General features: G+C 34.4%; 1 protein-coding gene across 3 annotated transcripts in view; it reads left to right on the top strand.

The window, feature by feature from the left end:
* Window positions 1-21943, top strand: part of sowah (sosondowah) — an 86695-nt gene that overhangs the window by 17820 nt on the left and 46932 nt on the right. The gene's annotated exons all lie outside the window — the stretch shown is intronic.

The raw sequence follows: 21943 nt of genomic DNA, 5'->3' as shown, positions 1-21943 counted from the left end.
ACACGATAGAAAAATTCCCCTTCAAAATTCACCTCGTAGCTTAACATCACATCGGGCAATTCATCACCTTAAGTTATTCAGAACGAAGTAATATGTGTAAAATTTTGAGAACATACTTTCCCCTTTTTTCGAGTATAACTTACCTAATCGTATTTACTTAAATACACTCGAAACATGCTAGTGATGAATATTCTCCCTATTAGAAATGTTTTAAGACCATTTGTTTTGCTGTGTAATTGAGTACCTACCTACTTTGGTAATTACGAAGAAACTATTTTCTAAAAAGTTGATAAGTTGATAAAAAATAGCGTAGGTTTAAATGTAAACAGGGCGACGTTGTACGTTTTGTGAAAAATTGTAACATCTGCTATACTAAAGAGACCTTTTAAAGTACTGGTTGTTTCACTTCAGTGACAAAAATAACGTCAATTTTTCATCTCTGTAAGTACCTCTACCTACCTATGTACTGAAAATGAGAAAGGCTCCAATACATACTTATACCTTGAAACTTAAAATTCATACGAATGGATTGTTTGGTATAAAGAGAAAACGATTCGTTTAAAAAAGGATGTGTACATTGTTACATACTACAATTTTTACCCTATTACTCCCTCTTTCCCTTCCATTCTATCATGAAAGGGACTGGTTTAGAATGGTCGAATGAAAAAAGTATCATGATTATTGTCAACTTTTATAATGAGGTCATGCAGTTTCTTGAAAGAGACTTAAAAAAATTAGATTCGTGAAAAACATAGTATGAGCTTTATGATTTTGGTTAAGGAAGATAATTCCTATCTCCCTCCTGGTAACTTTGGTATTTTAAATGAGCAGCGAGTAAAGGTGTTTAGTTTTACTGCTCATTAAAAAATTTTGGCAGTCCTTCATTGCAGGACTGTAATGTATTTGCTGAACAGCAATTTCTACTAAATAGGTATGACACCAAGTTATAAATTAAGTAGATAAATGTAAAGGACTGTCGTAAAAAGTAAAGCGTGAACGTTATCAGTATGCCTGATAAAGGTACTTTTTAAATGGCTGTACGGCCAAAAAGCTGTCATTTGGTTTTAGAATTTCGCCATATTCGTGGCAATAAAATGGTTTTATCTGTGAAGCATTATATTTGTGAATTCATTTGCGTCATTGTCAATATCAATAAATAATAAATTTGACTTCTGTATGATATTTCGAAAATGTTGTGACATGTGAAGGGTGCTTGACTGCTTGCGACTGTGACTCGACGAAAGAATAATTTATTTGGAAATTTTGAACGTACTATTATGGCCGTATTCTGCCTGTACAGTTTCATAGGTCTCTTTTCTGCCTTGTTTCGTTCCAGTTGATTGAAATTATAAAAATGCAACTTTTATTGAGAGAGATTATCCTTAGAGCTTGTAACAGATCATCATAAAATGTTCTGGACGTATCTACTTAATGCTTAATCAAATGTACACTTGAAAATTGAAATTAAAATGCGTATTCATTCTGCGTTAGAAGAAATTACCTTTGTGAGGTTTTATCGATAGTAGGTATAGTCTGTTCTATACATAAAACTGAAAGTTGGAAACTAACCACAGTGTGAAAATTTGCGCAATCTTGTACCTATAGTTTACGTATATTGTATAGGTTGGTAAAGTGTATAGAGTACGAGAGCCGATGAAATATTGGGGTGCTTTGTACTATAACGAAGATCTCCAACATTAGCCAACTATATCCGCTCTTTTGGTTTTAGTGGACGTTGGTCGAACCCCGCTGTCTTTAATTACCCTTTCTGGCTCATCGGTGCGTCCCTTTTGCAGATGATAAGGCTATGTCCTTTCCCTTATATAATTCACGAAGGACGTACCGAACTGTTTCGCGCGCTATTCGTCTTTAATTTATGAGTTAATTGCGCCTGACAGCATTAATAGATTAATAATTTTCCAGCTATCGCTTCTGTTCGTTGGTTATGTTTTCGTGTATGTGTACGCGGCGATGCATTGTAGGTTGATATTTTATTTCCATTGTGTACCGATTGGTAGACATAGGTGATGCGGAAGTGCAGCATTGATGAATTGATGTGTTTAGGTATGGTTTTGGTGTCGGAGCAGAATGAATTTGCGGTTTGGTTAGCTGTAGGTTGATGGAGCATTGACGTTTAATGTCAAAATGGTGTATTTGTTCTTGTAAATTGGGGTAAAAGCGTTGTTCGATGGCGGTATCGTGTTGAATTTTACGTTCGATTTATTTTTTCGAATGGTTATTTGGTCATGTGCATAAATTAGAGCGGGGATCGAAAAAAAATTGAGTAAATTAAATTGGAAAGAAGTGTACTTTGATTGGAAAACTACCCCCACCCCCCACCCCACATATAAATTTGAGTTTTCTGGCAGTGCACTTACTTACAGAGGGTTGAGTCAGGCATCCTCAAAGTGGGGTTATTTTTGAAGGCTGTCTATGCAATACCTTGGTCACACCATCCCCTCCCTCCTTTATAATGAGCAATTTTTCATTTATTTTATTATAGACGTAATTTTAAAAAAATCGTTTAAAATGTATAATTCAGTGCATTCTTTGAGCTTAAAAATTTTTCCAAAATTTTTATAAACTATACTTACAGATTTTTTCAGAAAAATTTGCTAAATTTTGACATTTTTTCACTGAAAAATTTGAATGAGGTGGGAAAGTTGGGGCGAACCTCTCGATTTTCCATCTGTTCGTGTCCAAATTATAGAGCGGGAATTCCTTTTCCTGGACGATTAATTTTCATCGTTGAAGTAACAAACGAATGCCGAAAGTACTTACGATGATACTTGTAACAACATTGTAGGAATGATTTCGTACACTAATTAAATTCAATCCCTATTAATTATGGGCATCTTTGATGTAAAATATAATTACAATCTTAATTAGAATGCGTGCTTAGTGTACGAGTATACTCTTTTAAGCACGTACCGCGTTCTTTGATAAAAATGTTTACGACATTTGAGCGAATTACATTGTGGAATTTTTCAACTCAATATTTTCCAAACTGCTGGTTTGATTTTGATTCGTTTAGGGGCGTAGAAAACCCATTTCACTAAGGGAGGGGGAAAGATCTTGCAAATGCCAACTGCGAAATCGCAAATTTTCCAACAACTTAGCTATAGTTGCTATGTTTATAAGATAAAACCTACATTTTTTCAATGAATATAGTTTGAAATACTGACTCTAAATTGCAAACTTTTGCTAATTTCCAAAATGCCCAGAGGGGTAGAACCCCCTGCCCCCTGGTCGCTTCGCCTCTGGATTCGTCGTAGATTTTTATTGGGATTTTTATCAGCCACGTATCCACTAACTATAAGAGTGAGACTCAGGTTCGTATACCGAAGAGAACGTGGCTGTGGTAAAATGAAACAATAAATTTTGTTACGATAAGCATTTGGGCGTGACTGCACAGTGGCGATATTCTAAACCAACAAACAATTGTAATAACGAAATACCTCGCGGACGTCTAACATGAGAGTGTGTGTTTTAATGAAATAAAACACTGGGAAAGGAACGAGCAAAAGAAAAGGAAAATAAAAGCCGAGGGAGGATTTGAGAGGCAGGGCCACTCCGTGTTATCAGAAGTCGCTACATAAATAATATTTTCATTTTACGCGTGTCTGATAATAGCTCTATTATATTAGGAAAACGATAATCGGATTTGAATTTTGTTTTATACCTGTACGTCTGACTGTTTGTGTGTAGTGGTTACAAAACGCACATATGGTAACACGGTGTAGTTAATTTATTTATTTATCTTGTAATTATATTTTTTTTTCTCTCTTAAAAATGAACTTGTACTATATTTTATACGAGTGTACCTCCTCGTATGTTGATTAATCTTTATTTCGATTCGACTATAAAGTAATCAATTTACATTTTAAAAGGTTTATTCAATTTATTATTCGATACTAAACAAGGTCTACTTATAAGGTATAGGTACTAACTTACTAAGTATGTACTTGTTTGAAAGAAACGATGCGAATACTATCGTAAATACGAGTATATGCTCGAGTACTCTAGATAAGCCCAAAAAAAAGGAGAAAAAATTGCGATAAAAAAGTGAAAAAGCAAAAAAAAATCTATAGAAAACGTCTCAAATGTATGTAATGCGTATGCTCGTGCGATTTCGTCGAAAACCTTACGAAAATCGTAAGAAATAATTTAAAAACCAAATATAAGGTTAAGCATTACAGTAGTGAAGTGTAGGCTTACGTATTTGTTTGTAAAAATTTCGCTATTCAAAATACAAAATCGAATTCGAGTACAATTTTGTGTAAATTCGAAGGTGGGTATACTTGTAGGTGGGTAATACACATACGAATGAGAAGGATTCGAGTTGTTGCTAACATGCTTTTGAGAACATCTCTGTTTTTTGGGTAAGAAAAAGACTATGATGAAATACGTTGTAAATACAAGAGTAAAGCTCGTATTTTAACCCTTTTAAGCAGTGACAAATTACCGAAATACATTTACCTAATGTATTTACGTTTTAAAGAGTTGTGCGTTCATTGTTGTGACGTACGAGATAGCAGGCGGCCGGGCCGCCACCGCCGCCGTGCCGAACGCCTAGACGAAAATATATGACAAAATGTGCGCGCGGGCCAAAGTTCGTGCCAAGAATGCGCCCCCAGAGTCTTAAATTGTCGCCGCGAAGAAGACGATTAATATTCGCCGCTTTTGCCCCCGCGCGTCTGGCGTCTTCGACGCTGTTCGTCATCTCATCTCGCGTTCTTCTCGTGTCGTCTATACTATGAGAGATTTTCGAGACCTCGTCGAGCCTCCCCTCTGCTTAATAGATTGTCCTTCCTCGATGTATATATCTTAGTACATGTAATTTGTGAGCTAAGCCGCCTCATCTTTTAATTTCGTGTCTTACAAGTATTTACGACAGGCCTTGCCTGAATTTTTCATTTCCCCTTTTGGATTTTTTAAATACTTATGTCGCGAGTCGATTCGCAGTCTGATACTTGAATGAGCAGTGAGAGGAATTCCAGACTGTGGGTTGGACTGGCAAGCGAACAGTCAGAAGTGATTACCGAACGCGCCCCAGATTTGAGTTTTTCGAAATCCGAAATCGTCTGATCGGTTATCATTTTTTTTCGGTTCATCAGCACAAGTGATATCAGAATACACAATAACATGAAAAATTTTCAAATCGTTACCCCTTCAGCTCTGTTACTGCAGTTACTATAGAAAATTGAGAAAAACAAAGCATCAGTCATAAGTTCATAACTCATAGGTCAGCAATAGTCACTCCTGATTAGGAGGAGGGGATGTATGTTCAGATTAACAAAGTCAGAAGATTTTGCAAAATTCATGTAAAAGCCTTGGTTTTAAGTTTAAAATTACGAAAAAAAAATACTTGAGAGGTACAGCCTTTCAAGGAGCGAGTATTTTGGAGAAAATTGTGATTTTTTTCGCCCCAGCCTCTACCCAACCTGTTTTAGAAAAAAACGACCCAATATGTTGACCTAGGCTATTACTTTCAAAATCCAATCTCACTAAATTTTCAAGTCACTTTTTTGGACGAAATTCGCGTATTTTTGAAAATATTTTAATACAATGTCACCAACTTTCAAGTTACCTATTATTATCTATAATTTATATCAATTCCAAAAAAGGGTGAAAACAGTCCAAAACCTATTAATTTTTTTCGAGTTTTTGAAATTCGCAATGATGATTAAAAAAATTGGCACCACTGTATAGGTTACTCCAAAATATTCGCCCAGTTTCAGAAATGATATCTTTCAATGTTTTGGTCTCATTAACACGAAAATATTCTTGAAGAAAATATTTTCAAAATACGAATTTGAGTACCTACTCAAAAATAAGTGATGTGAAAATTGTAATTAAACCGCTCAATTGAACGCTAAAGTGGTCTTAGATATTGACAGCAATGGCTTAGGTCGCCGCAGAATCTCGAATATCTATTTACTGTTTTTTGGAACTAAATATAGAATGACATTTTTGTCTAAAACAGGTTGGGTATGGGCTAGAGCGAAAAAACCACGATTTTTTAGAAAATGCCTCCTCTTTGAGAGCCCACAACTCCTCTCCAGGAACACTTCCAAAACTGAAATTTTTTCTGGTCACTTTCAACTCAGAATGAAAGTCTCTAGGTCTCTACAGAATTTGGTCAAAATCCTTCAACTGTTTTTAGTAATCCACCCTAATAATAAGTGTATGTATAGGTAGGTACATAATTCCTCTACATCAGTGAAATCACCTAATAAACCAAATCTAAAACTCTCTCTTTGCGGGTGTAATAACCTGACAATTATAAACACCATAAACCAAAAAAAAAAAAAATCAATTTTGAGAAATTTGGTAACTCTCAGATAATTTTTCCATTTATTCTTTTTGTTTTTTAGAAAAATTTGGAAAAATCATCATAATGAATCAAGTACCCTAGTCAAGATTTTTTTTAAAAAAATGGTTCTGTGTGAAGAAAATTGAAATCGCATCAAGTTTTTTTTTGTTCTTATAATACTATTTTTTCTTTGCGCTTGGTTTAAACATAACAAGTGTCTCAGTCAAATCTTATACCTCTATCAATTTTTTTTATCCATTTTCAAATGCTGAAAAGAGTAGGTAAGTTTGACCTCAACCTCTGAAGGCTCTGAATAATATAAAATAAATAGTTGACGCCAAAAATCACAAAAAATTTGCGAGTATAGTCTAGTTGTGAATTTTGGTTATGAAATTTCTGAAAACACAATGCATTCTTATGTATTAAAAAAAATTCTCTAAAGATACTGAAAATTCCATGAAAATTCCTGCGAGTAACTATTACCGATAAAACAGAAAAAAGCAAAAAAAGTTTGTGTCTATTTGGTGCAAAATTTCTTCATTTTTATATTTCGGAAAAGTTATTTTTCCTACTGCATACTTTTTACTTGAAATGAAAAAATGAAAAAATTTTGTTGGTGAGAATTGATCACTTTTTAAAAAAAGAGCATTGATGCAAAAATGTAAATAATTTTCAATTTTTTCCAAAGTGTTTTTATCATTTTCCGAGAAAGGAGGGAGAAATCGGAATGGACGAACTTGAAAATACCTTTGTATTATACTACGTATAGAAATAGGTCTATGTTGATTATGTGTGGCAAAATCTGAAGAAGTCATTTCATAATTTTGATCTTTTGATGTAAAAATTCTGTTAAACACATCGATCAAATTCTACTAATTCTAGGACTAAAAATGAACAGGTCCCAAGCAACTAAATTTCTGTGGTATGACCATAAATACCTAATATTAGTACCTACATCGTATCTAATCATTAATCAGTTAATCACTCGCTGTGCATAATTTTCGTGAAAAACAACAAAAAAACGTCTAAATTCCACCTATTGATTTCCCCTTTTCCATAAAATAATTTACAATAGGTACCCACGAGTAGTTTTAATTGTGAAAATTCTAGTTCATTAACTGAAACATTAACTCGAGCGATGATTTTTTTCCATATCTCTTATCGATGAAAAAAAAAAGTGGTACATATAATATTTCGACATGCCATTTTGCGTGTTTATTCGATACTAATTTTTTTCCTATGATTATTTAGTTGTTGTTAATTTATACTTCGTGGATTTTGGAATGTGACATTTGTATTCCTGAAATACTTGTTGTCAAATTTTAACCCCTGTAATTTGTTTATGATTGATTGATACCGTTACAAACGTGGTGTAAATCAGAGCTGAGATCGTCGGTTAAGAAAAAATTTCCCTTTGAAAATTAATGTAATTTCAATTACGGCGTGATTTTTGTTTCTCATTTGACGCGAGTAATTTTGTACTTACCTACCAAAAATATGAAAAATTATTATTCTAGTAATTTTCTTATCAAGATTTATTTTTATAAGTATTTTGTGTTTTTATTTTTTGTGGGAATTTCTTATCTGAGAAGGTTGACTAATAACGTATAGTGGTATAAATGTATGTAGATACTATATTTGTAGGCTACGCAGTTGGGAATTTTTTTTAGGACGAGGCGAATTGCTGGCTGAAAAAAAAAATTCAACATCTGGGTGTAATTTTAATGAAATTACGATATCTAAAGTGGCAAAAAGTCTTTCAAGATGGCACATAAGTATAACCATGCCGAGGAAAAACATTTTGGCCTTTTGCCTATGGACTTGTAAAAACTTTGGTTGTTTTCTACATTACATTACGATATAGAAGAAAAAGTCAGCATGTACGATAATACAATGTTGTAGAAAGCTTTGCTGAGCATTGTAAAACAGTGCGTAGTAGTTTCAGTATATTTAATGTTATACTTGTATTTACAGTGTTTTTATTTTGTTTAAATAGTCGGGGCCCTGCCGCTTCGCCTTATTAAGTCGATGTAATTTTTTTTTCTCTCCCTCTTGATAGCATGCTCTTGTCGTACATTACCCAGTATTATCTGTTCGGTTGCCCTGAAAAACATTAATACGGTTATTAATATCGTTATTTTCTTCGTGTCACAATTAATATGACTGTTTGTCGGTTCACAGATTTACGTATCACGAGTTTTTCTTGTTTTACAAGAAATTTAATCGTAATAACTTTCTATTTCGGTACTTCCCGTATATCGCGTGCGATTTGATCGCCTCCCCTTTTTTTCTTTCTTACATATTTTTCTTTTCTTTCTTTTGAATTTTTAATATTTGTGTACTTGTCGCCGTTGCATAGTTGACTGATGACTAAAAATATAAATGACCATGTTGCCTTGTCCATCGTTCGCGCCTTGTTCAATTTCAAATGAGACGACGACGATGGCCAGAAAGACAACGACCAAAAAAAAAGTACAAGTAGAATTTTTTATTGGATAAAGTGATGACGTGTGTAGTACACGATGTTAAGCGCAGCGCGAACAAGATTTTTTCAGAATTAAGAACAAAGCTGATTTATATATTTTTTGTTGATTTGATTTTAATGTTTATTTACGATTTAATTACAATAAAACGATGTTGTTTTGCTTTGAATTCGTGTCAATTTTGAAAAGGGCAAATTGCTTTTCCTCTTACTCGTCTCCTCGAATGCTTTCTCTCTGCCCCATATAACCTTAAGTGTACTATTTCTGTCCTGTTTCCTAGTTTTATTCCATTTGTTTAGCAATTTTTTTTAGCCGAAAATTAATTTTCGTTGTTTTTTAACATGTTTGAAAACGGTACCTACTTTTTTTTTACTCGTACATGCAATTTTTCCTCGTGTACTGCGTGTTCAATTAATTGGACACAATTCGGCGTGAAAAATTGATCATCTTTAAGGATATGTGTACGATTTACACGACGAAATCTCGTTATATTTTTATTATTAATTATTCACGTATGAAAAAAAAAATTGAATATGACATTTGGACCAGTTGAAATACTCATATGTCTACTTGTTTACAAAATGCAGCGAAGCTATTCATTTTGTTAACACGTAAAAAAAGGCGACGAGACGAGTCCTGGAGGCGGTAATTAGGCAATAGGGTATCTGTCATGGTGTATAGGCAGGAATATTGTGAAAATATTGGCCAAGTTTACATAAAAATATGACCTTATATAAATGAGTAAACGATCGGAATGTGGGTATTGATGCGCTCACTGTGGCGATGGCGCTGAAAACGAAACAGTCAGTCGACGCATATAAAAACAGTGGTAGGTCATCGATGCATAGGCTTTTGCTGGCCGAAGAAGGCGCATTTATCAATCAGCTGCGTCGGATCGAAGAGATCGTACAGCGTATAAATCGGGTTATTTATATGGTTTTATTCTCGGTAGTACGCGCGCACGTCCAGCAATCTTGATATAATTAAACAAAAGACCACCATGTGATAAAAATGATAACGCGCAATCGTCTCCAGTCGATTCCAGATTTCGATAAATTTGACCGTATTGGCGAGCTGCATTTTATATTGTAGACGAATTTGTCGCCTTGTTTATTACTTCTTGTATGTAGTACCTAGAGGTAAAAGCTATCTATGTAGGCTGAGTATATAGTATCTTAGCCATTCCTATCTGTGCAGACGCTGTAGACAATCAGCTCAATCGGCCATTACGAATCGGCCATTCTCATTAGCGATTTTATGAATGGTACTTGCTTGGCTTGAATCACATCGTGTGAAATGAGAATCTCTCTGTGCTTACTGCTTAGGTACTCCATACTCGTATGTACTTGAGAGGATTCTGCTCTTGTGTTCTTTTTTTATATCTGTATTTCGAATCCATAGAGTATTGCAGATTTTTTCGTCTAGGTGTATTTATTCTTTAGCGAAGGATATCAAATTGAATTGGAAAATATTTATGTGATTGCTGGTTTCATTCAAGATAGCGTCTTTATGTATTGTTGAGTTAGACAATTTAGGTATACAAAATTTTTCTGATAAGGCATGAAAAATCTAAGAAAGACCGAAATGGTGGGGGGAGGGGAGGAGATATGGTTAAACTACTTATATTTTATACTCCATGAAGTCTATTTTCACCATTTGAATGCTGGAAAACTTTTGAAAATCAAATCCAGGCCAAAGGTGAAAAAAATAAAAATTTTACACTACAGAGCTACGAGTATAAATTCAACATTTTATGGGCAGATTGGCTCATTTAAGATTTTTGACCCCCTTTCTCCTTCGTTCCACCCTCTAAATCAACTGAAATCATGTTTCGATTCGTTTTGAGCAGTTTTTGAGCATTCAGTAATTTCCAGCAAATAGAACTTGAGCATTTCCTACAGAATTTCTCATAGGTAGGTATTACATGAATTTGAGAAGTTGAGAATTTGTGTGCAATGTACCACGCTGTTTACCTCGTATATCGATTGGAAGTTGTTTAGATTCGTCTTGGAGTCTGCAGTACATTTTTGAAAATTCCAATTTGTCAAAAGGTTTCAAAATTCATTCGACCTTTTTCCCAAGTTTTCTCATTTGTGATTGAATTATTCTTAAAAACTGTTTTAAATTCTTACGTAGACTGTTATTTTTCCATATTTACCAGCAAAACGCTACCTACATACATAATATTTGCTGAAATTGTTTTTTCATCACCCAAATTTTGTTTTACGAGTACATATGTATTTGATAAATTTCGCAATCACCGGCTGAGTTTTTAATTTCAGAATTTTTCAAGAAAACTTCCAATTCTTCAATTCTAAATTTTACGACGCTATCAATTTTCATGAGTTTTTGATTTCATTTTCAGAGTTTTCAATTTTACTTGTATTTTTCAATTTTATTTTCGTTGATGATCTTATTTTTGAGCACTCCCATCATTTGTTTTCTGGATTTTCAGTTTTATTTTTATTTTTCGATTTTATGTTTTCAGTTTTTGATCTAATTTCAAAACTGTTTAGTTTAATACTTATTTAGTTTTTGATTCGTCTCGTATTTTCAGAATTTTTGGTTTTATTTTCAAATTTACTTTCATTTTTTGATTTCGTGTGCAGTTTTCGATTTTATTTTCCGTTGCAAATTTTATTTTCAGAAGCTCTCACTTCATTTCCAGAGTTTTATATTTGTATTTCTGTTTTAAAGACTCTTCGGATTTCGATTTTATTTTCAGAGGTACCAGCTGGTACCTATAGTACTTACTCCCACTTCATTTTTGGAGCTTTTCTATTTAACGGGGGTGGGGGGCTCTTCCTATAACTGTGCTGATAAAGTATGAGTTACTTATCTGTAAAGTGGAAGTTTTCTGGTCATAAAATTTCACAAATAAATTCGCCCGATGGAAAGATTTTTTCTTGAAGAAAAAACTTGAAATCACTTCTTTCCTGAGATTTTTCTTTTTTGTGAAGATTTCAAATCTTTTTTCAATCTCTTGATTTGAGGAGAATTTTGCGTTTTTTTTTTTTTTTTTTTTGAATGGGTATTTGGATGTATTTTTTTTGTACGAAAAATTGACAAAACTGATTGAAAAATTTTGAAAATTCCATAACTTTGATAATTTATTAGAATTCTGTGTAAAATAATTCTTCTGGAAAAAAATGCGAGTTAAATTTTCAAAAATTAAAATAAGGTTATCAAGGCGATGAAAACTGCAAAATAATGATTTTTGACGAGTATAACATTTTCACTGATTTCAGTCATTTTTGTAATGGCTCTTGATGACGGATTGTTTTCAGATTTTCTGAGGCATTAAACTTGGCAATATTAGATTTCAATCTTCCCTTTCATTTTTTAAATAAATATTATCAAATCGCAAATATCTCGAGATGTATTTCCTCTATCCCAAGTTGGTTGTAATTTTTCTTCCTACCCCAACACAACACCCACTCCACCTCATTTCGGCCAATTAAACCCGGCTGTGTTGACATGTTGATATTTTTTGTTCGGCGTTTAATTTATTTTGTTGGAAAAATTGTAAAACAGTGTTGTAATCGAATACGCGTAAGCAGTTGTCGTTACACGTGTTTTTAGTTAAAAACCGTCATCTTCGAGGGTTTTATTGCTACAACATTCGCCTTTTCCCAACTACAAAAAGTATTCGCGAAAGAACCCAACCGTGGATGAGGTATTATATTTTTACGTATAATTTACGAATTGGGTTCACGAGTATGAAAACAGACACGACCTAGGCTCAGGCAGAAGTAAAAAGCCGTCAATTTTGACACTCGGCAGCGCTAATTACCAAATACTAGATTTGAAATGGATAGCAGATTTGGGCTCGAGTTTTGGGTTATTTGTCTTTTCAAAACAAACATATATATTGTTTGGCGTGACGTACAGGCACACCTTTTTTTGTAGGTTGGATGCAGTTAACGATACCCCTGTTAAAGATCAGTAGCTCTGGGTACCCAATTTAAAGATTACGCTCGTTAACATTTTTCACGGTTTAGATTCGCAGAAAGGTCGAAAAAGATGCCAGGTCACTGTTTACATTTTTTCCCCCTGCGCAGGTTTTATATAGGGCCAACTATGTAGTATTAGGTAATTCTGCGAGACGGAACAAAGGTGGTCTGTGGGTTGCGAATTATAGTCGTGTGCTGCATGGTGGTTGAAAGGTGCAGTCTATTGTGATTTGTGGTGTGTAGATGGTCTATGTGGAAGGGGTGTGAAGGGTGAGATTTTTATGATTATGTCGCGATTGATTTTGTACGCGTCAGAATTGATCAACCTAGCCAGAGCTTTGAAAAAAAAAAAATGGATTATTTTGGTCCATTTTCGTACTGCATATTTTACCAACTTATAACATGTGTTTGAGAAATCGCAAATTGCTACTCGGTTATTTAAAATTATAAAATACGACGACGATTGTTGAGCAGATCCGAAAACACAGGGCGGTTCAAGATTAATGAAAATGGCTGCGTGTAAAAGATATGTAAATGAAATTCGCAAATTAGCGAATTGACGAAAAAAACAAACCACCACGCGGCAGTGTATTTTTATAACGACGACCTACACGATTTTCCTTTTCGGCTAATTCGTATACGTGCTACATGGAGCATTTGTCGCCTTGGGCGCATCTTCTCGTTCTTTTGGTGGAATTTTATTACGAACCGCAAATTATAAATCGTTGTTTCGGTGTAGGAAAATTTTTTTTATTTATAAGAATATAAATTATTCCTCCGGCTCGAATACGCGCAATACGCAAGAAAATAAATGTCATTTAAAACGTTTTCCTGATTTATAATTAAAACGAGTGTGTCTCGGTAAAGTAAACATTTAAAAATTATTATAGGGCTACTTTGACACTAATGAGAGGTAAATTATGAAACGTTTCGTCAAACCCTTCGTTTTTGGTAAGAACTCCTGGTTAACTATGCGCAATCCGCAGTAAGAAAAAAATGAAATGAATGTGTGAAAAGCAGGAATGTGTTACAGATGCCTAATGTTTGTTGAATTTACGTGGGATGATGCGCACGAAGGGAGGTGACGGCTCGTATGGCGCCAAAAGCTATTCATAATTTCTGGGTTAAATTATTATTAATTTTTTTTCTCTCTTTCGTAATTTATACGATATTTTATTAGTTTTTCTTTGAGATGATGGTTGACATCCTCGTTATTAAGTTGGCGTAAAAACTACATTATTTGACTGGTTTAATTTATTGTTTCAATGAGCGTGTAATTTTTTTAATATCCCAATTTTCGCTACTATACTGTTGTGTGGAAAATGCGCGTTTGTTTGCTTTGGAGTTTACGTGAAAGGGCGATAGTTGGGAATGAAATTTTGGTAATTCTGCATTTTTGAAAGTATCAGTCGTGATGGAGTTTTGAGCTAAAACTCCTCGTGATTCCGCATAATCTGCTATAAATTGTATAATGAGAATAAGTGAAGATAAAGACAATTTTTTTCTCTAAAATTTATTTTCAAGTTCTATGTTTAATCTATGCAAAATTGAAAATAAAAAAAAATCTAAAATGTAATTTTTGTGAAAATCTGCATAAACTCAAGAGTTTTGGTTCATTGTCTTTTGCCTCATTTTTTTCTTCTATACATACAAAGAATCTGTAATCTCACTTTTACTGAAAAACAAATCGAGTAGGTACATAAAAATTCACTAAACAATTGGCAATTTGCGAAGAAAATTTGTTCAAAGCAAAAAGAACAGCGTGATGCATTTGTTTACATTCCTGTTGTGTTGACATTCGTTATGAGTTGGTGCTGTAAAGTTGTACAGTCGCTTATTTTTGCTACCGGCCACGTTACTGCGTGCCTTCAGCGAGTTAACATGATATCTAATCTTCAACAGTACAACATATTACATTTTGTTAACACGATGCTTATTCTTTTTTTTCTGGTAATCGTAAATCAAACAGAAATGCCTTTTTTCTGTAAGATTACTTTTGGGTGCATGTACTTTCTGTTTTTGCTTTGATGAGATTATTGTTGCGGTTGTCATGATTTTTTTTTCATAACACCTATGTTTGTGTAAAATGAAATATACTTAGTCAGAATAATTGAGATATTTCAATTTGTAGATTAAATAATGTAGGTAACTACATATTTAGAGCATTTTTCCAGTACTTTCTCGACTATATGCCTATTATAGAGATTCAACTTAATATGAATTAGGTGCCTACATTGTTTTTTTGTTGTTGCTTTGAAGTGTAGGTTCACATTAGAAAAAAGAAATATTGCAATTTTAAAAAAAATCAGTGGCTTAGCCCGGGGGAGGGGGTTTAAAACAAGTATAAAAGTTCATAAAATGAACCAAAATGGTCATTTTTCTCTTCTTAAACTATAATATTTTCAAGAAATTTTCTCTCTCGCTCTCAAGGACAAGTATTTTAGATGAGTATCTCCATTTTTATGAAAAATCACGACTTCGCTTATTGTTATAAAAAAATGGAACTGTGACACATACAGAGGGTGACCAAACTTAAGAGCACCTAATTTAGAGTTCAATTTACCACTAGAAGTGAGCAAAATTGATATTTTAGCTGGAAAAATTAGGTTCTATGCAGGAAAAAGTTTTTTGGAAGCTATGATTTTTTTTCACGATTAGTTTTCTACATTTAAATCACAATCAGGGAATTGAAGTGTACTTTTGACAGTAATTAAATAGATTTTCAATGAAAAATTAGTAACTTTCTGCTAAATAATAAATAAAATTGATATATCAGTCTTGTTGTTTCGATAGGAAACGCATTTCGCTCACCAAGGGAGGTATCCCGATGAGTGCCAGAAAATTCTTTGAATCGGGCAAACTTAAATCAACGATCATGCAAACATATGCATCATCAGCAGTTAAAATATCAGATACCTACTTGAATGCATTTTTCGATTTTTGATTTTAATTTTTGAAAATCTTTGAGCCAAAATTGAGCAAAAAAAATCAAAGTTTCACCGAATTAGTCTAGAATGCTGAAATTGAGCTGGTACGTTATTTCTATCTTTCAGAACAATTTGAAAATGGTTTCGAGTAATTCTGGTGGAGCGTCCAGCAGGGTTTTGAAAGTTGAATAATTAACCAAATTTTACTTAACCCTGTATAAACAATGTCCTTAACCACAACTTGATGTAATTTAACATTTGATGTATTTTTTTTACATCAATTGTCGTTTGAGGGTTCTACTGAAGTTGACAAGCTAAAATTTACTTCATCCCCAGTGTCGATTGAAGGAGATGCTTATACCTAGGCGTTCTCAATCCTCCAGCCATGTTTCGAAAATTCTGAATTTTTGAAAAAATCCACTTCTGTGATCCTGGAGAGGGGTCAAATGGGATTGGAAGGTTAAAATGAAACATGCAAAAGGCACTTCGGGTACACATCATCCCATTGTACTGTGAAAATTTGGACCCTCTAGGTGAATTTGGAGGGCTGTAGGCTTTCCTAAATGTCGAAAAACACGTAAAATAGCCCAAAAATCCCCCAAAATCCACTTTTGTGATCCTGAAGAGGGGTCAAATGGAGTCAAGTAAAAGGTTGACCAAAGACGTATAACCGTCTATTCTCCAGCGATTTCATAATTGAAAATCGGGAAAATTCACTTGCTGTCGTACTTTATGACGAAAATCTCAGAAATCCAGTCTTGTCTTATTTTCGACTTGTCGAATTGGCTGGAGATGGTTTTAAGCTATTTTGAAGCCTCCAGTAAATTTTTGGAAATTCCAGTTTTCAAGTATTTTTGCATGTTCTTTTAATTTAGCGTTGTCCAGTTGATAATTTGTTTGCAAGTTAGGATACCTCCCTTGTTAGAGTAGTCAAAAGATTTCTGCGGAAGAAATTTTATTCCCCCCCCCTTCACCTCACTCTCCTTTTATGAAAAAAATTCTTTTCATCATTTTTTAAAGAATTGGCTTCTTTTGATGAATTTTGAAAATTCAACTTATTATGAAATTGAAAATTCACTGTCACCTCAAGATCTATCCCTCGAATCTTCTAGGAAATCCAGGCCCGGAGCAGATCCGCTCATCGATTAGCAGAAAAAATTGCATTTCTAAAAGGAAATGAAATTCATCTGTAATCCGTAGCTTCATAATTTTTTTGATTTGTTCCTAAATACGTACAGATCACTTTCTGTACCAAAATTAATTGTGATCTGTGATCCACATCACATTTTCTCAACAGTGACAATGTGAAATTGCATGGTTAAAATAATAGAAAATTTAATTTGAAAACAGCTAAGGGAACAAAAATTACTTTTCAGCATTTAGTTCTGTTATATTTTGGACCTTCATTTCGGGGTGTCTCAGTAAAATTGACTCAAAGATCTCCATTATGATGCTTATTTAGCAGTTAGTTAAGCCAGCGCAATTTTGAAATTCCCATTCAGATGGAAAGTTTCTACTCGTACTATGACTGTACATAAATGCTGAAAAATTTTGCCTTAATCTGCAATAAAAATTTCAACTTCATTATTACCATTAAAAGCCCGTCTAAAGTTTGACAGCATACGATTTAATTAGCCTCGGGGGATGGTATTAAGAGGGGTAAATTAAGTGGTTAGTGTGAGATGTCATTTGTTAGTGATTAAGTTTTCACTTGCAGAAGTCTTGCAGCATGCCATGCCAAGACGCCTTCAAAGCATGGGAGTGTAGTGGTAGAGGTAGTGCTTACGTTTGTGTGACTCGGTGGTATTTTCACATGATGCCGGAGTAGTATGGATAGATAGGTGGAGCGTGGTAAGAGAGTACACATATACGAAAAGTAAACGAATCTACGTACTCTTATGTAGCGTATAATTCCGGATTACAGTTACGCGGTGGAACTACCGCATAGTATAACACGAACAAGTTATTCGTTGGTAATGTTAGGATAAAAAAATAATTAGTAACAGAGCGTGTGATTTGTTACCGAAGATGTTATCTTTATTTATTGTCATTTTGTACTCCACGAAAATCTCTGGTTATGTATATCCTTATACTATACACATTTATGGCCAAGTATCCGCGTGTATTATAGATTTTAAAGGGTCTGGCGAAGTGAAAAAAAAAGGAGAATCAGATGAAGTGGAAAGGAAGACAAAAAAAAACAAACTGTCTCTTTGGTAGTGAATTATGAGGCAAACCCCTACAGCATCCCTTGTACTTTTCTAGTATACCTGGTGGTAGACGCCAGGCGCCTGGCGCCACCTACGCGTGTTCAGTCTGTTATGCGTTCTCGAATACGGGGTTGCGACTGAACCAATTAGATGTTTTAAAACACCTCCATCTGTACGTAGAATTCAGCGAGACTCCACAGATACGATAAGAGAAAATTTTATTTGATTTATAGAGTTGTCATTTTCTAGGCGACTTCCTGCATCATTTTTAGGCTCATATCAAACCCATGTACCCTTTTTTCCTTCACTACAGCTCGATACCTATATACTCCACTTAGGTGATTTAGTATATGACAAATTTCTTCTCGTATAGATCAGATGTAGAGCCTTGTATCATTTTCCGGAAGTAATTAATTGCCCGGCAGACGAAATCTGTGTATTGACGACATCGATTCGATACACGATGATTTTTTTAAAAATTGGGACATTTTGGGCGGAATCCTCGTATGACGAATGTATAATGTACCTTTACCTACCCTTCAAATTCAATGTGTCTCCAGAGGGTTGAGTCCATCTGTCACAATTTCGACCATATTTCCGTTGGAAAACCTTTTGTTTCAGAATGTTTTTTTTTGTTTGTTTCCAAGCCATTCCAAAATTGCCCCTCCCCCACCAAACAATTTTGAGATTTTTTTAATTTTTAAGGCAATTTTAAGCAATTTGTAATTCCTCTAATTTTAGAGGGAGAGACTATTGTGAGAAAGATCCATCACCTGTTTATCAACCTTTATGAGCCAAATTAGTTAGTGGTGCATTTGTGTCATGAAGATGCAGAGGTTGGGTTTTCCTGATGAAAAACTTCCATATCTCATTTTTGAATGTATGTACAACATTTCAGATTCAAAAATACCGTACGTTGATTAAATCAGTTCAACCTATCTTATTGGGAAAAATTGCATACAGTTTTGATTCTTACAAATTTTGCCCATGTTCCAAATTGATGGATCTAGCATTTTACAAAATTAAAAAGGACGTGAACAGTTGAAATTTTAGAAGTGCTGCAACTCCTTCAGTTTTGAGCATAGGCAAAATTTAGCGCACGGAATCGGGGTTTACCACATCCTCGGGATTGAGGAGACGAAGTCCGACCAGAACAAGCAGTGATTGAGAGAATAGTTCGGTACTTTAGAGATTCCTCCTCCTCTCTCGAATATACTTACAAAGAAAATCATGGGCTTGGAAAAGCATAGACTTTTTTCTCCTTTTCATTTTATTTTTGGTGAAAAACCATATCATCGTCGCAGTGTTAAATACATACATTCGTATAACAGTTGACGTTAGAATATTCTCAATCTTGCTTCTTTCATCATCGACAAGAAGCGGAAAAGCACTCGACCGACGCATGGAGCATTTACCGGTACATGAAAAAGCACTCGTAAAACGTTTAGTCGTCCATCCAAATTTATCTTTCCGCGTTTCCGTTTCAATTACGCAAAACGAAATCGTATGAGCCCCGCATTTCTTCTACTCTCTCGCAATTTTATCCCCATATACAACATATAAGTAAGTTTTGTTCACTGCTGCTGCCTCTTGTATGTATGTGTGTGTGTTTATAACCACCGCCTCCACCGCCTCCTGATGCTACCGAACGTGAGACATTATCATTCACCGAGAGTGTTTAATTGCTTTGGCGTACTTTTGAGACGACGTCGTAATTGACACGAAATCGGAATTCTCGCTTGAGGTGGTACGACGACGTGTGAACAAATTGAATTTCAAAAGGAATTTTGCGTGGATGTGTTTTCAAAGTTGAAATGTGGTATTGAGCTTTCGCACGGGGCGGCTTTAAAAGCTCCGGGTGTTGGGTGATGCTATTACGATGGAAACGCGTCAATTATATCGTAAATCGTTTATAAATTTTATCTCTGTAAATAGAGAGGCAAGCTTTTTTCCTCGAGCTAGAGTGGTGATGTTGCTGATGAACTTTTACACTTTTAATCAATTCGATGATATATACGTCAACAATAGTATGTATGGTACTTGTTCCTCTATCGAGGTTTTAAGTAGGTAGGTATGTATATAGTTTGCTACAAAGAAGCAATAATGTCGAATTACGTATACTCGCGAAACGATACGCCATCCCCATTTAGATAAAGAATGTTACCGTTGATGTTGTAAAAACCAACAGAGAGAGAAAAAAAGAAAAAAGCCACATCAAAGTACCACCACCTAATATAATGTGTCGAAAGATAAGAAGAAAAACGTATTAAGATTTTCGAAAGCGATGCCTCGATGGGTGAAGCAAAGGGTAGAGGTGTTGACAGGGATGAAAGAATTCTATATTAACGCGCGGCTATCATATGAGTTATAAGAAGTATAAACACGCCAGCCAAAGAATTCTATGGCAATATCCGCTCATCATCGATGACGAGGATAAGCAAAACGACTAGGGGGTCAGGGGAGAAGATGTACGTTCGCAGCAAACGAATTCAAACATTTGTTGGTTCATTATTTAATTACGTTCGCGGTATTATACGAATGGTGCCACATTGTCATTCATCCTGTCACATTGCCGAAGCTAATTATCTTACACGAAAGACAACTACTATACAGCAGTGTTGTCATTAACTTTTTTATTACGTTTTTATGGATTCGTTTGTCGTTATTGTGAACATTACTTTTTCTTATCCTTTTTACGAGTTGGATTTTTTATTTTTTTAATTCTTCTTCTATTTTCGTACACTTGGGTTCATTTAATGTGTATCATGCTGGATACGTGTAAATTTCGAAAGGAAATTGTACGTAATTTTTTTCCATCCTTGGACAAGGTTTGTTAATTAGGAGGTTTTGAAAAGTGTATGAGATGTGGGGTTTTTAGGTGAACTTTATCACTGTTTTTAAAATATCAAAGTGATCGAGGATCTTGACTCGAAGTTGATGAAGTTAATTATATGGAATGTAGTGGATCTGGATCAGTCACCCCTCCCTTATTTGTAAAAAATCCAAACTTAGGCGTTAGATGACAATCGCAATATTTTACCTAGTTGAATTTTGTGGAGTATACCCCTCCTTCTTTCTTCTTCTCATTCGATTTTCAGATGTTGAGGTATCAGATTTCAAAATTTTGACGACCCGTCTTCTCTTCTTCCAAAAAAATTCGCGAAAGTGTTTAAAAAATATATACCCTTCCTTCCGAAAGTCCCCCCCCCCAGGACGATGGAGGGGACAGAAATAAAGGTTGAAAGAGGAGATTTCCAATGTATTTTGAACAGTTCCAATTTTTCGTTTCAATACCCAATTTTTGGAACTTTTAAAATAAAATCATGAATTTGATTTTTTTTTAAAAAAAAAGAAATTTAAAGATGTACGTAGAATAACAAACATTTATTCAAAAAAAATGGTTCAGAGAGCAAAAAACCCCTAATTTTTTTACATTTCGAATAAAATTTTCATCCACTAGGGAAACGAAATCACCTTCTTTGCCTTTTCCTTTGCAACGCCTCCTGTCGTCGTAACCAATATTATTTCTATGACTATAGGTATAGTACTGTATACCTGCTTATAAACACCTAAAATAAAAAACTGGTTTCATTGATGAAAAAAGTCAAGAATGAAAAAAAAAAAGAAGAAGGGAACGTTGTGATTGATAACTTCGCGCACTATCTGTCTGCAATCGACTGAATTTTGGAAGTTATTCGAGATCCGTTGCCGTTTATGAATTTCGTATACCTAATACCCCACGGTCTGTTGACTAAATCCAAATAGGGCTAAAATGATAACCAGGGAGATGACCATAAATGAAAAAATATCTACAAATTGAACGCGTTAAATGTTAAACGAAACTAAATACGAATGGTAATCGTTGCCGAATAGAGCAGTTCGGCTGTACGAGCTAAGAATATTTAATGTGTTTATTTACTGTACCGAAGATCTATAGAAACCAGGATATTCTCACTATACAGAGCACGAATGGTGAAAAAAAATCAGAACGAAAAAATTAATAACTAAATAGTCGATTGCATTTTGTAGAATATAGTAAGAGTAAAAAACAATA

The sequence above is a fragment of the Planococcus citri genome, chromosome 3, assembly GCF_950023065.1.
Source record: "Planococcus citri chromosome 3, ihPlaCitr1.1, whole genome shotgun sequence".
NCBI lineage: Eukaryota > Metazoa > Arthropoda > Insecta > Hemiptera > Pseudococcidae > Planococcus > Planococcus citri.
Note: the sequence above shows the minus strand (reverse complement) of the source record. Positions and strands in the feature narration are given on the sequence as shown.